Source organism: Phaenicophaeus curvirostris, chromosome 2 (genome assembly GCF_032191515.1).
Source record: "Phaenicophaeus curvirostris isolate KB17595 chromosome 2, BPBGC_Pcur_1.0, whole genome shotgun sequence".
In the NCBI taxonomy this organism is placed as follows: Eukaryota; Metazoa; Chordata; class Aves; order Cuculiformes; family Cuculidae; genus Phaenicophaeus; species Phaenicophaeus curvirostris.
Window position 1 is genome coordinate 113,810,698 of NC_091393.1, and position 15,683 is coordinate 113,826,380.

At 38.5% G+C, this 15,683-nt stretch overlaps 1 protein-coding gene across 2 annotated transcripts in view; it reads right to left on the reverse strand.

Annotated features, from left to right (window-relative positions):
* The window catches only part of LRATD1 (LRAT domain containing 1), an 83,276-nt gene that overhangs the window by 1,867 nt on the left and 65,726 nt on the right, over positions 1–15,683 (reverse strand). The window contains exon 1 of one of the 2 annotated variants that reach the window (XM_069850481.1): positions 42–157. The exons of the other annotated variant lie outside the window; for it this stretch is intronic. The gene's annotated coding sequence lies outside the window, so the exon portion shown is untranslated. Of the gene's footprint in view, positions 1–41; positions 158–15,683 lie in introns of those variants that run through there. 2 annotated transcript variants of the gene reach the window in all.

The following is a 15,683-nucleotide window of genomic DNA, read 5'->3' on the forward strand; positions in this document are numbered from 1 at the left end:
TCCCGCTACACCCACCCCCCACAAGGGACCCCTCTCCGTACCCGTATTCACCCAGCTCCAGAAACACCCCTCCCTCCAAACTCCTTTAAAGTCGTCCTGTCCCCATGGGCGCCGCAGAGGAGGTGAGCTCCGTCCTCCTCCGCCCGCTCGGCTGTGCGCCGCCCGGCCCCTCCGGCGAGCCTAAGTAGCGGCGGCGGCGGCGCCGAGCCCGCCCCGGCCCCGCTCATTGGCCGCGGCGCCATGCGGGGGCTCCGCCGCGGCACCGCCCGGCCGGGCCGCACGGCGGGGCCCGGAGCGGCACCCCCGGGGCTGGGGGCTGCCCTGAGGCGCCGCGGAGCGGGGCCGGCGCTGGGAGGGAAGGGCAGAAGTGGCTGCCGTCAAAAACACTCCTCCTTCAGCTGCCCTCGCCTGCGCGTGTCCCAGAGCTGCTGCGTCCCTCGAGGCCGGGCGCCTCCCACCCGAGTTTAACTTTCGCAGGTTGGACCGGGGCAATCCAAGCTACAAGAAGGATGTTGAGGCTCTGGAGCGAGTCCAGAGAAGAGCAACGAAGCTGGTGGAGGGGCTGGAGAACAAGTCTTAGAGGAGCAGCTGAGGGAGCTGGGATTGTTTAGCCTGGAGAAAAGGAGGCTGAGGGGAGACCTCATTGCTCTCTACAACTACCTGAAAGGAGGTTGTAGAGAGCAGGGAGCTGGCCTTTTCTCCCAAGTGACAGGGGACAGGACAAGGGGCAATGATCTCAAGCTGCGCCAGGGGAAGTTCAGACTGGATATCAGGAAAAAAAATCACAGAAAGGGTCATCGGGCACTGGCAGAAGCTGCCCAGGGAGGTGGTTGAGTCACCTTCCCTGGAGGTGTTTAAAAGACGGATGGATGAGGTGCTCAAGGACATGGATTAGTGAGAGATAGGAATGGTCGGACTTGATGATCCAAGAGGTCTTTTCCAACCTGGTGATTGTATGATTCTCTGATCCTCTGAGTTTTCCTGCAATCAGGAGAGATGGGCATTTCCATAGAGTCATTGAATCACTAGGCTGGGAAAGACCTTTGAGATCGAGTCCAATCTGACCACTACTAAATCATACCCATAAGCACTTCATCTGCCCGTCTTTTAAATACCTCCAGGGATGCCAGCTCAATCACTTTCCTGGGCAGCCTGTTCCAGTGCCTGACAACTCTTTTGGTGAAGAAATTTTTCCTGATGTCTAATGTGAACTTCCCCTGGTGCAACTCGAGGCAATTTCCTCTCATCCTATTGCCTGTCACTTGGGAGAAGCAACCAACAGTCACCTCGGTACAAGCTCCTTTCAGGCAGTGGTAGACAGTGATAAGGTTTGCACTCAGTCTATTGATCTTCAGCCTTTTGATCTTACAGAGAGGGGGAAGAGCAAAACATCATTTCCTCAAATATTCCAATTCGCAGTTTTACAGCTAGCAAGCAAATGAGTAAGAACAATTAGAACCGGTCAGACACACACACACACACACGCACAAAACCAACTTGCCCCTGTTGTATGAGCAGTGTTAGGAAGGGATTAATGAGCTCCCCTAAGGAGGTGCCTCTCTTGCTGTGGCCTAGATGAGACAGGGGTGTAAGAAGGTTGAAGTTAGGTGAGATGACTCCCTGAGTTTGTCTCCATGTGTAGCTGAAGCAGCAGTCCTGAGCTGTCCTCAGATGTGACTAGAAGACATGCTATGACTTGCCTTAAGTAAGAAATATGACTGCCTGACAGTAACAGTCCATTCCTTCCTAAAACGTAGAAAATGTAAAATTGGTTGTCTATAGTGCTAATACCAATACACACTTTACACATAATTTTGCACATTATGGAAATGAAACTCAGAATTTATTAGTTCATCTGACCATGATTTCCCTGTGAGGCATTGTCAGTTATGGGATTTTAACCTAGTTCTTCTGAGTTCCTAGTGTTGTTCTCTAATCATGCAAACTTCTGAGAAGTGAGAATTTAAATATTTTAAAACACTTCATGAAAAAATCTAATGACATTCTTTGGTTTGTATGTGAATCATATTAAAGTACCATTTTTATCTAGAAATATTTTTACTACTTTCTTCACAGTGGAAATAGTTTTGTCATTTAGACATAAGTACTTCTGCTTTCAGTGTTTGTTGATAATATCTATCTTCTCTGCTGGCCTTTTTCCAGTCTTCAGCTTTAATTAACTGAGAACAATAATGCCATTACTTTATTGCCCTGACAGAGAGACATACATCCTTAAATAAACAGTGAATCTCATTTTCTTGGGGTACAAGTTTTATGCCTATGTTCACATGGGGCAAATACTGGGTTTCTTAGATAGATGTGTTTACTCAGAATGACCCTATTCTTTTTCCGTTCAAATATTAATATGACTATCTTTCTAGAACAGCATTTTTTTTGTTCATATTATTTTTTTAACGCATGCAAGGGCATCACATCATAAACGGAAAAGAAAAAAGAATGTGTTTAGTGATATGGCATTCAAAGACTGACATCGGTTATTTTTCAGCATGGCAGTTATACTAATCTGTTGATGATTACAGACTTCCCATGTCTTATAAACTCAGGGGCTACAGCCTGAGACTCACAGGAATTAAGATGATTTACAGCAGTTAAGGATGTAGCATCCAGGATCTGTACAATTAGAAAGTAGGTTTGGAAAAAACCCCAAAAACATAAGAAAGGGATTCTATTTGAATATCTGCATTTCAGAGGACTAAGCATAACAGATGGATGTTATTAATCTCTGAAATTGAGTAATGCTTTTCTAATGATTGTCAGAAATTATATATTCTTTTATGGTATGACCTTCACTAACTGCAACATTTGGAATTAAATTATGAAAGCAGTCTAATAGATTTTGAGTGAACACTGTAAACAGTGTAAAAATATTTTGATTCTTTTATAACTGTTCATGTACTTCATTGTTAAAGCTAGTCCAAGTTGAAGGCCATTTTCCGTAGGCCTTCGTCAACAGTTTCTGTTTTCTAAACACTTTGCATTTTCCCATTTAAAGTCTGCATCTTTTTAGGTTGCACTTGCACAGTTCTCACCTCCCACATTTGCCAATCATCAAGGCTACGTGGAGCAGTTTTTAGATAGTTCTAAACAAACAAAACATTATTTCATCTTATCCATGCAAAATAGTGGAGAACAGACTGCTTCGGTAAACTACAGGTGTGGAAGAAAGGAGCCTGTAGCTAAGGAAAACTCTGCACTTCTAACTAGGTGGAGTATATCTTGCCAATTTTTAACCATTTTCTTTGTGTCTTCCATGCTTTTGCAAGTCTGCTCAGTGAGGGTGCTCCATCTCTTGTTGAAACCCTTACAGTCCTTTGCAATCCATATCTCTCCATGACCTCTTCTCAACATACCTCTAACAGACATTTTCTCATTTCATTTTTCTTGGTTACATGCTCTGTCTCATCAGTGCTTCATGCTCTACCTCCATTCCTCAAGAAGGACATTTCCACTCAGTTTCTCCTCAATCTCCATTTTAAATGATGGAGTGTCAAGAAGTTGCCTTAAAAAACTCCAACAAACAAACCCTAACCTCCCCAAACTTATAAGCATACTTATATATAACTGTAATTAAGGAACACTGCAGCAAAAATTATAGACATTATGTGAATCAACTGCTTGTAATAAATCTCTCTGTTGGTAGATGTTAGATGTTAGAGGATGTAACAAAAGCGGTACACAGTATCCACAGAAGTGTATTGCTGTAGCCTACTGGAGATGCTTTTTTGCCTGCTTTTTTTCTGATTAAGATGTTTATCATCTCCTTTTGATGTTTTACTTCTGGAAGCTCATGGAGGTTTATTTAGCAAGGTAGTGAGTGCAGGCTTGGCTGTTCTCAGACCATGGCACCGGGAGTGCAGCGTTACTTTGTTCACACTCCCGTTGACCAGATTCAGCCTCGTTAACCAGGGTTATAATCTCTCCTTTTACCGGAACGGGAATTTGCCATGTTACTAACCCAAGTCCATTGCCACTAAACCTAGCAAATTTTAACTCACAGGAAAGTAACCTTTTAACGTCATCATCTCTGGTTCTGTCCTGGTCTACTCCGAGTCAGTTCACTTAGATATTTCCATTGCTATTTTTTTCCTTCTGTGTCTTTTAGCGTCCTTGGCATTTTGTCACTGTTGCATTTATGTTTAATTTAATACCAGTGAAAACTCGTAAAATATGTAACAAAATAGATACCCAGTGGCTTATTTTTTAAAACTTATTTTTTAAATGTTCTTATCTTGCCTTGAGCTGAGCTTTGGAGCCTTGGACCCCTGTTGCTAAAGTGGGTCTGAAGCCTCTGTTGGTTTGAATGAGTGGAGAAAGTTTGTGCAGAAAAATTTAAGAATGCATGTTTCAATAAATAACTAGAGATAAAAAAAGGTGATAAGGGTGGGAAAACTTTCTTATGTATTATAAGCTTTGTCTAGATTGTAGAAATCTGTCCATTGCAGTTCTGTTAACGTTGAATCTCAGATGCCCAGAAACTCACCTCTATTTCAGATTGCAATGGGATTTGCGCAGAGGGACCTAGACATAAAGGATACCAGGAAGGATCTTCTCACCTGAAATTCTCTAATGTGGCATACTCCATGTGTAATTCCTCTGTGCCTATATCTTTATTACAGTCTTAGTGTGACTAAGACCTCAAAGACAGAAAACATTAGCCCTTTGAGAAACATGCAATCTGGACCACAACAGGCATAGACGATAGAATGGCTCAGGTTCCATGAACAGCTTTTCATAAGTATTGTCCACATACCAAATCAAGGTCAAAATGCCCAGATCTGGGATATTCTGGGTAAATGTGTGCCCTACCAGCCTCTTTTCTGCTCTTCTCCTGTTTTCTGATGGCTTCACGATTCTTGCATTCACAGGGTCACTAAGTAAAGTTGGTGAGGGGCTGTTCTCTGGCCCTTAGGTATGGTGTAATGATAGAATTGTTTATTCCTAATGCATTTTAATCCCTAGCCTGTATGGAATAGTAGCTGGCCTGTGCCAAAACTTCTCAAAAGGCCATGCTACCAATTTAATATTGTGAATAATACCGTGCCAGTCCTTGGACCTGTGACCTGGCCCTGTGTAGCCAACTATTTAGACTTAACTCAGCTCCTGAAGAGGAGGTGAAGCACGACAAAGTGTATTTTTTGTCAGATAATACTTGTAAAGGCTCCGTGATTGAGACTTCTTCCTGATCAAGCAACACAACCAATAATATATTGTAGTAGGAAAGATTTTGAGAAGGGATGGGAAAAAACTACCTTCCTTTGAAACATCAAATTTAAACATTAAATTAAAATTTATCTTTTAAAGACTGTTACATAGGTAGGATCCCAAGTGGGGAAACTTCATCCCTTTTCAGCTGTCAAGGAGCAGCAGGTCATGGTGCTGGTCAGGGGCAGGGCATGGGTGCCAAGGGTGTCATCACCCCTTAGCCCAGACCTTCAGTGAAGGTGAAGGGACCAGAGCAGGGGTGGGGGACAGGCAGCCTAACCTAGGCGTGGACCAGAGCTTCAATGCAGCTCTAAAGTCAGGGACTGAAGCCTCATTTAAGGCCCCTCAAAGCTCCTCATCATTAACTTTGGTTTTGTTCTGGATATCTTATCCGAGGTTCATCTTATCAGAGCTGATCTTGAACACAAGCAGCAAACCCTGAGCAAATCGAGGAAGACTGTTTAGATCTTGCTAGTTCACTCAGAGCCCTGACAGTAGCATCATATTCATTCACTGGAGTACAAAAGAAAAATATCTGAGGGTCTAGATTTTCATTTAGATATCTGTCTCTCCACAGTAAATTGAAATTGGAAGCATAGGCTTTTTGGTGGGGAGGTGGGGAAGGTGTTAATCTTAACTCACCTACTTTTGTATGCAAAGAAGCCTTCCCCAGGACGGCAACAATATGTTTTTGAACTTTTGAAGAATTGGATGTTGATGAGCATCAAGTCAGATCAATTAACAGTTAATCTTATTTCTTGATCATAGAATCAAGATGCTTTTATTTCCTGCATTATCTCCTTCTCAGTGTTATTTTGAATATTCCAAAATGCTCTGACATGCCATCATTTTTATATAGAAACAAAGCAACAATAATAACAAAACCAACAACACCCTCTAGCAGGCATGATCACAATCAAATAGGGAAAATTTGCTTATTCACAGTAGAATATTTACAGTCATACAGGCTGTTGTTTGGGTCAGGAATCATAGCCTAAAAGTTTGTACTACTTATGTAAATTTCATTTTACTTTTTATATGTGTTAGAAAATAAGATAAAATATAGCCTAGAGTTGTGGTGGGTCTAACCAAAAGATTGTACCCACAGAATCTGGGGTTTTTTTTCAGTGTCTATGTGTTTGAAAGATTTTGTTAAAGTAATCTTCATCTTAAATGTACTTATTCAATCACATATTTGTCCAAGTCGGTTCAATATAGTAAGAGAAGTTTAACTCGGGTTTTTTGTTGTTGTTGTTTTTTTATTTTATTTTCCAATAATGATTTAGTTTCACATTTTATTTAATCATGAACAAGAGTGTTCCAGTTGACAGTGAACTTTTAACTCCATCTACCTTCTCCTTCAACGTCTCTTAGAGATGATCTTGTGATCATGTAGTTACAGAGTGAGTTTAAATTTATGACACTGCTGTAACAAGATGTTGAATATGTGTCAGGTGAAAACCACCTTGTTTTAAAGTGTTTTCCATAGCTGGTACTCTGAAACTAAAACAGTCATGAGCATCGGTCCCTTCTGAATATATGGTTTTGATACAGCTTTACTTTTACATTCTTCCTTCTCTAATAGGAGGTAGGCAATGGTAGCAGGTAGGAAAATTCCTGTTGTCTCTTCCAGCTTTAGCTACAAATAATTCTAAAATAAAAAAAGACATCATAGCTTTTGTATAGGAAAAAATATCTCCAGAAACTAGTGCAGCTTCAGAAAAGAAGTTGACAGAAAAAAAGAAAAAAAAGGCAAGAAAAATATGTATAACTGTCTTCTAATCCAATTTTATTAGGTGGACTACTGTCACATGGCAAATCAACTTTTTGATGTCTTTCGTCAACTGACATTTTACAACTGCAGGCAACATTTTTGTAATCAGTTTTGTAGATTGGAAGCGCTTTTAGAAAATGTCTGACCATAAGGAGTAAAGTACTGGTACTTCACAAAAAAAGACATTTTCAGTGTATGACTCTCCACTAATGATGTGTTAAGTCTGTCCCTAAATGACCTGATGAGAAATCCATAATAAATATTTATCTAAGTGCTCAGCGGTTATATTCTTATTATCTTATTAAGCTGTTTTCCAAGCTCAAAGAAAAAGACAAAGTAGTTTCTCCAGTAAAAGGCATGAAGTTTTCCTGCATTTCCCTTTTAACACAAGAGTTTGTCCATTATAGCACTGGCTTTTTTTTTTTTTTTTTTTTTTTCAATTTAAAAGGTATTTGCAACCTAAAATTTGCTTGCATGTATTATAACAGGGTTATTTGCTTGGCCCTTTCATTTTTCACATGGGATCCTTTATTAAGTCATTGTTCTGTAACTGCATTCTATTATAATTCTGCTCAGTTTTAATAATACGTATGGTATTTCTGCTGCCCTGAAGGACTCCCATGAAAATTAAATGTTTAAATAAAATGAACACCCAATGCTTCTTTCTATTAGGCTAGTTAATATTTTATAAAATATTTTTATCTGTGAGGCTTTCAATACCTCAACTCCAAAATGACTTTCTAAATATTATAAGCAATAACAAATACTCCTTGACTGAATAGAAAGGAAGAAATTCAGTCTGTATGACAGTTGATATTCATAAGCAGTTCAGTCTTTACTCTCATGGTTTATGATGTTAGCTGAACCCTTTTGACTGAGTTACAGAACTAGATTCAGTAGGGGAATCATACCTTGCTATATATAAATAACTTCTGGAGTTAGCTTCTATTTTCCTTTTTCAAATACAGAACCCGATCCTGGAAACCTGAGTCATTCAAAATTCATATTAATTTTACAGCCAGGCCAGCATCATCCTTCCTATAATACAGAAAAGGCTGTCATCAGTTACAAGCACACAATTTCCTTTGAAGCCAGTGAGATCTCTGTGTGCATTCAAAGAAAGGATGCAGCCTTAGATGCTTAGAAATGACAAATGTATATAATTAGGTTTCGTTCATTTTGCTAAGGTGTATAAGTATTGAATAAAATAATTGAATCTGCACTGTGATGCTTTTAAAAATGAGTTTCTGCTCAACAAGAATTAATTTTAGTCATCCAAATATGTAGATTCAACACTATTTCCAGTATAAATTTCTAAACAACATTTTCCCAGCCTCTAAACTCAACTTTGGGTCCCTCATACCGGTAATGTCTATTAATTTATATTATTCTTCCAGCTAAAAGTCTGGGTGACCTCATTAGACTCACAGGTAAATCCAGTTATATTAGTATTTTTTTTTTGTAATCGTCTCGATACAAACATATTGTTCACAAAAGTTTTTTTAGTGATGTAGCGTAGTAAACTTTAACCAACTACTTTATGTATAATGCATAAATGAGTGTAGACTACAGCTCATTTTACTTAGCTGTGTTGTTCCCTCAGTAATAACAGAATTATAAAACCATGCAAGATTTATGTTTACTAAGTTTAAAAGATGCAGCATGACTTGAATATACTCAAGATAAATTGCATAAGTACTTCCCCCTTCTACCTAAAAAAACCCACCAGAAATTCATGTGATTTTCTTAGAGAAAAACATTTACTTAAAAGGAAAGAAAAAAAATCTGATTTCAGTCAAGAGCAGGTTTGTACCTGTTTGTCTTATTCTCAGCTGTGCTAGAAAGTCATGTCCTTGGTCATGTCACTGAGAGCTAGGCTGGTGCCGTCAAGTATGATTCGAAATGAAAGAACTGGAAGCACTTTTCTGTTTTAAAACATGGACATTTTGCTCATGTTAGGTGCGAAAAATCTGGGCTCAGTTCTCTATGTAGCCCCAGTGGTTTAAATCTCTGTCATTCAGTTTAAATCTATCTACTAGTTAGGCACACTACAGGCTATCTGGCTATTCTCCAGTCATCATGTTGTAATCTTGCCCTTGTTATGAAATAATTAAAGGAAACTTGAACAAAACTTTTAACTAAGTGATTAGAGTATTCACCTGAAGGCAAGGAAACATGGGTTCCTATTTCTGTTCCCATAGTTCAAAGACTATTTAATGTAAAAAGGGAAATAGCCTTGAGATGAGAATGTTCCTGAAAAAAAAAAATAAAATTTTTTTCATTCTTTCTTACAAGTGACGGGATCCTATTTTCCTGATAAAGCATTTCTGATTTGACTGCTAATTACAAAATGGGCAGTCAAGTACATCACCGTTTGTGGCAGGCAGTCTTAAAAGAGCACAATTTTGTGTTGTGCTTAGGCTGCTGTGGATGCTCGATGTTGCAGAGCACAGCGCTGAGCCCCAGGGAGGACCCCTGGGGATTCAGTACAAGTTCACAGAGGTTGATAGGTGCTGTGCTGCTAACACTCAGGAAACTTCAGGCATGCCTATAATGAGAAATGCTAACCTCTTGTAAACTCAAATCTACAATCTCTCTTGCGTTTAAGTGCCTCCGAGTTCAGGCAGCAGCTGTTGCTTTGCTTCTCAGATTATAGTTTTCTACCTAAACATCTCCATTTTCTCCATATCATTCTTTAGATGTTTAAATCTGTTATTTGCTCTACCTCTTAGTCTCTGTTCTGCTTACCTTTGTTTATGTAAATGGCAATATTCATGCTTCTTCCACCTTCCTTTATCTTCTGAGTTGACTCCTAACAGTTACGTAGGGCAAGGGCTATCTATTTGTTCACAGCAATTCTCACAAGTCTGTTTCTCTTGGGGACTGTTCAGACCTTTGCTGGGAAACGAATTTGTACTAGAAGAGTTAGGTGCTAAATAATATAGTGAACATAGCTGTTCCTTACGAGGAAAAAAAGAATAAAAATCTGTGGCAGTGTGAGATGGTAATTTAGGACTTGAAAGAGGATAGAGCTGGTCTGGGGAGACAATATAACACTGTTAATGAAAGAAATGGTGTTACTACATCTCTCCAGGGAATATGTAAGTGAAATGTAACAAACATGGGATACGGAATACTGTCAAACAGAAATTAATTTAAATAATATAACTCTATGTTCATTTCATTTCACTTACCTGTTCCCTAGATGATCACTAACATTTCACATACAATGCTTTAAGAAAAAAATTATTTTGGATATCATAAAGTTTGGAGGGTAATAACTCATAATATGGATGAAATTCTGGGTTTGAAAGCACGACACATACAGCCCCTGTGTTGTGTTTGCACACTATGAGAGAATTGCTAATGAGAAAAGGCCTTTGAAGACTCTAATCCCTGGGATAAACTTGTAGAGATTGTTGTTCTGTGACCATTTCATAGAAAGATATTCACCTGAGGCTTAGATGGTAAATCCATGTTCAGGATATGATGAAATTCATAATTATGGAGTCCTGATATGGCCAGTGATTCTTTTAGTAAGTAAAAAAAAAAAAAGCTTTATCAAATGTTGAAAAAAACACACACACACAAATTTAACCTATGAAAAATAGTAATTTTTTATTAAATTAAACAGTTCTGACCTGAAGAGTGTGATTTTTTAAGCATGCACTTTATTACTTGAAAAAAGAGGTAGATAATTAAATATGAAACACAAGTAGGTGTAAGGTGAAATTTCCATTTGAAAAGTGAGGGTCCTTTTCCGTTTTAATTAGAAAGACTAAATGCTAATGTCAAACAAAAATATTTAGAATCTTCAAAAATACTGGATATTTTGAGGCTGAAAGATCTGCTGAATTTAACTTGGACTTACAAAATATTTTTGATGACTAATATGTTTCTTGTTACACAGAGTATTTGCCAAAAGAAAAAAAAATGTAGCTGTTCTGATAAGCCATCCTGACAGCAGCACGTGAGCTGGGCTTGTGGCTACAGTCACATGTGATATCGGCTCATGAAATGTTTCTTTAGGACCAGAAACAGGTAATTCCTTGCAACCCCTGAGACACCTGTACAGGAGAACTGGCCTTTGATAACCTACCATCACCACATACAATCATGCGTTAGTATGTGGCTAGTTGAGGATTACAGAAGTAAATGAAGCTAATAAAGTCAAAAGAGTCTACATAGAACCTACTGTAATAAATTAAGCTGAAAATGGTGTAAATCACTTATGTTCGTGTCAGCTTTAACTGGCCTCCTTATTCTTGGTGAATCATTTATTTGACACATTGTTTCTTCTTCTTTTCCCTTTTTTTTTGCCTTTTTTCGCCCTTCTATTTGAAAATAGCTTATGAATAAGTATTGACAAATGTATTGATTGAGCAAAATTCTTTGGTTGAATAATTTCCATGAATGGAAGTTGCTTCTTGCTTTCATATTAAATTTCCTTATTATCCATTTTGCTTATAAGCAGAATCTTGTAAAAAAATCTTGTGGAATGAAAGTATGGTGTGGAAATTTAAATTCCTTTCTCAAGTCCTCTGTGTAAATGAAAGTGGGAATTTCCAGTATTGCTGGGTAAAGTCCCATCAGTACAAAATAACTAGAAGAAGTACAAACCCAAACAAATCCAAAGGAGAAATAAAACATTATGGTTATTAAAAGAAAATTAGTAACCCTTAGAAAATAAAAATACAGAGAGTAATGCAATGCTTCTAATATTTGATATTAAAAACTGAGTGCATTTTATGGAACAGTCAAATAAAGTATTGGTTTCCATATAGTCAAAGGAAATATAAAAAGAATTACTTGCACTGATTGATTATCTAATCTGCCCCCTTCCTCAGCAATATCTCTGTGGGTACTGGTAGGTCATGGACATTGGTTTGAAGATCTCTGCAGTTCAAGAGCCCACATCCTCACAGAAGATCTGTTTCAGCACCTCACTATTCTTACCATTGTATTACTGTTTTCTAATATTCTGATCCTGATTTCAAATTTTGTTGCCATTTAAACCCATCACATTTTGTTCTGCCTCTTAGGTCATGGAGAATGCTTTATTCCTCTTCTCCTCCTTGAAGTAATTCCCTTTTTAATTTTCTCTCCTTTTTTTTCTCATTTTTTTAGATTAAAGAATCATAATTCATTCAGGTTTTTTTCTCTCCAGTTATTTTTTTTTATAGAATCCCAGTTGTTCATATTATTCTACTGAGCTCAGTTCAATTTTACATCTTTCGCAAACTGTGGTGCCCGAAATTGGAAAAAGAAACCCAGCTGAGGCTTTAACAGAGCAGAGCAGAACAAAAGAACTGTTCACAGGCTGTCTGTCTGTTTATACCTTTTGGTATGTTCTATGCTTTTTTTGCAACATAGTGGCATTGTTGATTCACATTTAGATTGCTATCCAACTGCACCTTTTTCTGTGAAACCATTACTTTGTCAGGTTATTTTGTACATCCCTGTTTCTGACATTAAAATTTTGTCATCTGCGAGTTTTGTAAATTGCTACAACTTACTTATTATTTTCACAAAGTCTTCAACCCTGGCAGAACTCTGTACCAATAAATCTCTTGTTGACAGAACAGTCCATCTGTATATCTTAAGGACCCTGAAGAGAAGTCAAATTGCATGGAGACAGTTTAATAAAGATTTGAGTAGTAGATGGTCTTCTGTAGAGTAACAATTTGCTTGCTATATCTGATATCCAATGGTTAGAATTAGTTGAATCTTTTTCCATCATAGAACAAACAAGATTTTCAGGAGTCTCGAGCCTTTTAGGGGGCTGCCACTCAGCCAGTACTGCTGCATGAGGTTATTCTGCTCCGTGTGCAGAACTTAGCACTTCTCCATCTTGATCTCCGCAAAGCTTCTCTTGGCCCAGTTTTCAGGTTTCTCAAGGCCCCTAGAGCTGAATCTGTATCATTTGGTGCACCAAACACGTCTTCAAAAAGTTTCCTGAGGAAACATTCTGCCTCATTATCCAGGGGAAGATGCTGAACTGCATTGTCACTGCTTTCAAACCCCGGAGTACTTGTTTCATTATTAGCCTTCAGACCTCAAGCTATTGAATACTTCCTCGGAGCCCAGTGGTGCAGCCAGTTTTCAGTTCAGTTCAAAGACTATGTAACCCACCACACTTTTTCAGCCTCCAGACAAGTACATGGTGGAAGGCATTGCCAAATGCCTTAGTCGAGTGAAAGTTACAGGAACTGTTACCCCTTATCTTCACAGTCAATCATGTTGTCATAGAAGGCATTCAGGTTGGTCAGGTGTGATTTGCCTTTGCAAATCTGTACTGACTTTTCTTGGTTGTTTTCTTGTCCTTTGCATGCTCATAAATGGATACTAGGAGGATACATAAACTCCATCCCACCAGGGCTTAGTGTGTCCACAACAAGAAGGGTTGTTCTTCTTACCTTTCTTTAATATGAGGCTAATCATTGCCATGAATTTTAATAGTTAGTAAACAGCTCTATAATTACATCAGAAAACACTTCTACAGCCTTAGTTATCTTCTCAGGCTTTGTAGATTGAATAGTCCAGTTTTTCTAAGTAATCTCTTGCTTGTTGCTACCCAATCATTCTTGTTTCCAAACCGTGCTGGATGAGCACAGAGCTGGGATGACACATACATATTCGAGCAATGTGCAGCATCCTTAGTCACTCTGAGGCTGAACATGTGCAGTTCTGTTAGGTCAAAACAAGTCCTAACGAGCTTTTTTTTCCAGAATATGCAGGCATGACTTTCAAATTTTCATTTAAAGTGTTTATAAATGGTCAAATTTCTATTTACTTTTTGATAGGTGTTTAAAAGAAACCTGATGGTAATTGTGATGCCTGGGCTTCAAAGCATAGTTCAGCTTTATAAAATGAGGTTACTAACACTTCTTATGTTAATTTTTCCCTAATTCAATTCCCCCAAATGGTTGAGGTGTTTGATTGAATGTTGCCAACCAAAGAAACAGCCTCAGGCAGGCATCTGTTGTAGAAAATTTCAGCCCAAATCATTAATATTTTGCACAATTATAAGCTATGAAAACAGGGATTTGTAATATGAAGTGTCAGGAAGTCTCAGTGGTACATTATGCTGCTACTTTCCTGCACCAGTAAGTTACTGGTATGAGACTGGGTACTTAATAAACTTCTTGAATTATAGTTTCTTTTTTTCCTGTTTCATAAATGGGTAAAGAATTTGATTTAAAAATACTTTGGATTTGTGTAGTTCTTTGTTACAACACCTAAGCACAAAAGATCTGTAATAAAAGTGAAATGGCAGTCTGAATTCAGAATGCCCATGCTTTTGTGTTTTGATGTCTCAGCTTTCATGTCATTTTTATGTTGTTTCTTTCATCTTTAATTTTACCAAGAGATTCATATTAGATGCATTATTAATCCCTGTAACACTGCCTTCCCTTTCTCTGCACAGTATGAGAGATTTCTGGCTTCAATAGACATAATAACGTGTGAGATTATTTTCTACATTTAATATGCAAATAAACAAATAAACAATGTGGATTTTCTAAAATTTCCAAGCACTGTAATTTTCTTGCAAAGATTTCACTAATGCATTAGGACTGAGAGGCATGAGCAATCACCAAAAGCTTTTAAGCAATGATTTTGGTCGTGTACTTTATTACCTGAGAATTCTCAGCATGCAGCACATAACACATACTGCACTGGAAAATAAACAGAGAAATGAAAGTATAGTGACTGGACTTTATGTAGGGATTTGGAATAGATTACATGAAACACAATTCCAACATGTTGATGAACTGCAGAAGAGGCAATTAAATGTCTCACTGATGATGGTTAATGGGACCAATTAGAGAATGTGGTCTCAAATGTGACTGGTACAGTTACAATTTCTGTGACTGAGAGGGAGAAACAGGGGAATAAGGGATTGTGAATGGCTACTGGAAAGAGTGCTAGCTCAGGAGCTGGGTTTTTTTTTTGCTTGTTGGATAAAGGGGAAGCTGATTACAAATACTATTCCACTTTTAGTTAAAATGTCTACCGTATCCTTTTCATGGTTGTATTTGTTCTCTAGGCAGTATTACAGCTGCACAGTGAATAAATTGGTCAAAGAAAAAGAAGCAGCCTGCATTAGTGAAAGTCTGGCCATAGTATTTCTACACAATTACAATAAAAAGGGAACGATAGGGCTTCTACAGTGCTGATCACAGTTAGCAAAGTCATCCAATCGACATCAGGCTTCCATTCAAGCCAGGGAGCAACCAATAATCCACTTAACCAGAAAATTAACACTGAAAGAGTATTTTGGGCCCCAAGCATCAGTTGGCTAAAGGTACTGCGTTTCTGTGTAAGGTGATGTAGCATCTTTGTAGCTGACCTCTTTTCTTCTATTAGAACAATGATCATTGCAAGGCTTAGTGTTTCCTAAAACCTATAAGGAATTTGAAATCTAAGTCTCATTTGCAGCAGTGCTGCCGGACTTTGCCCACTGGCCTTCCACAGAGAAAAAGATGTGATACTGCTGCATCTGTAAAAGCAATACAGCTGCTCCTGTGAGTCAGCCCTGAAGCTGGAACAATCCCTTTCCACACAATCCAATTAGGATCTGGAAGCAGAATTGCTGAGTCCTCAAAGCCCTGTGCCTATGCAAACAATGACAGCCCCTTGAAGGTTCTGGGTCCATTTTTCTGGTTATCAGCATTCAATTCGGATC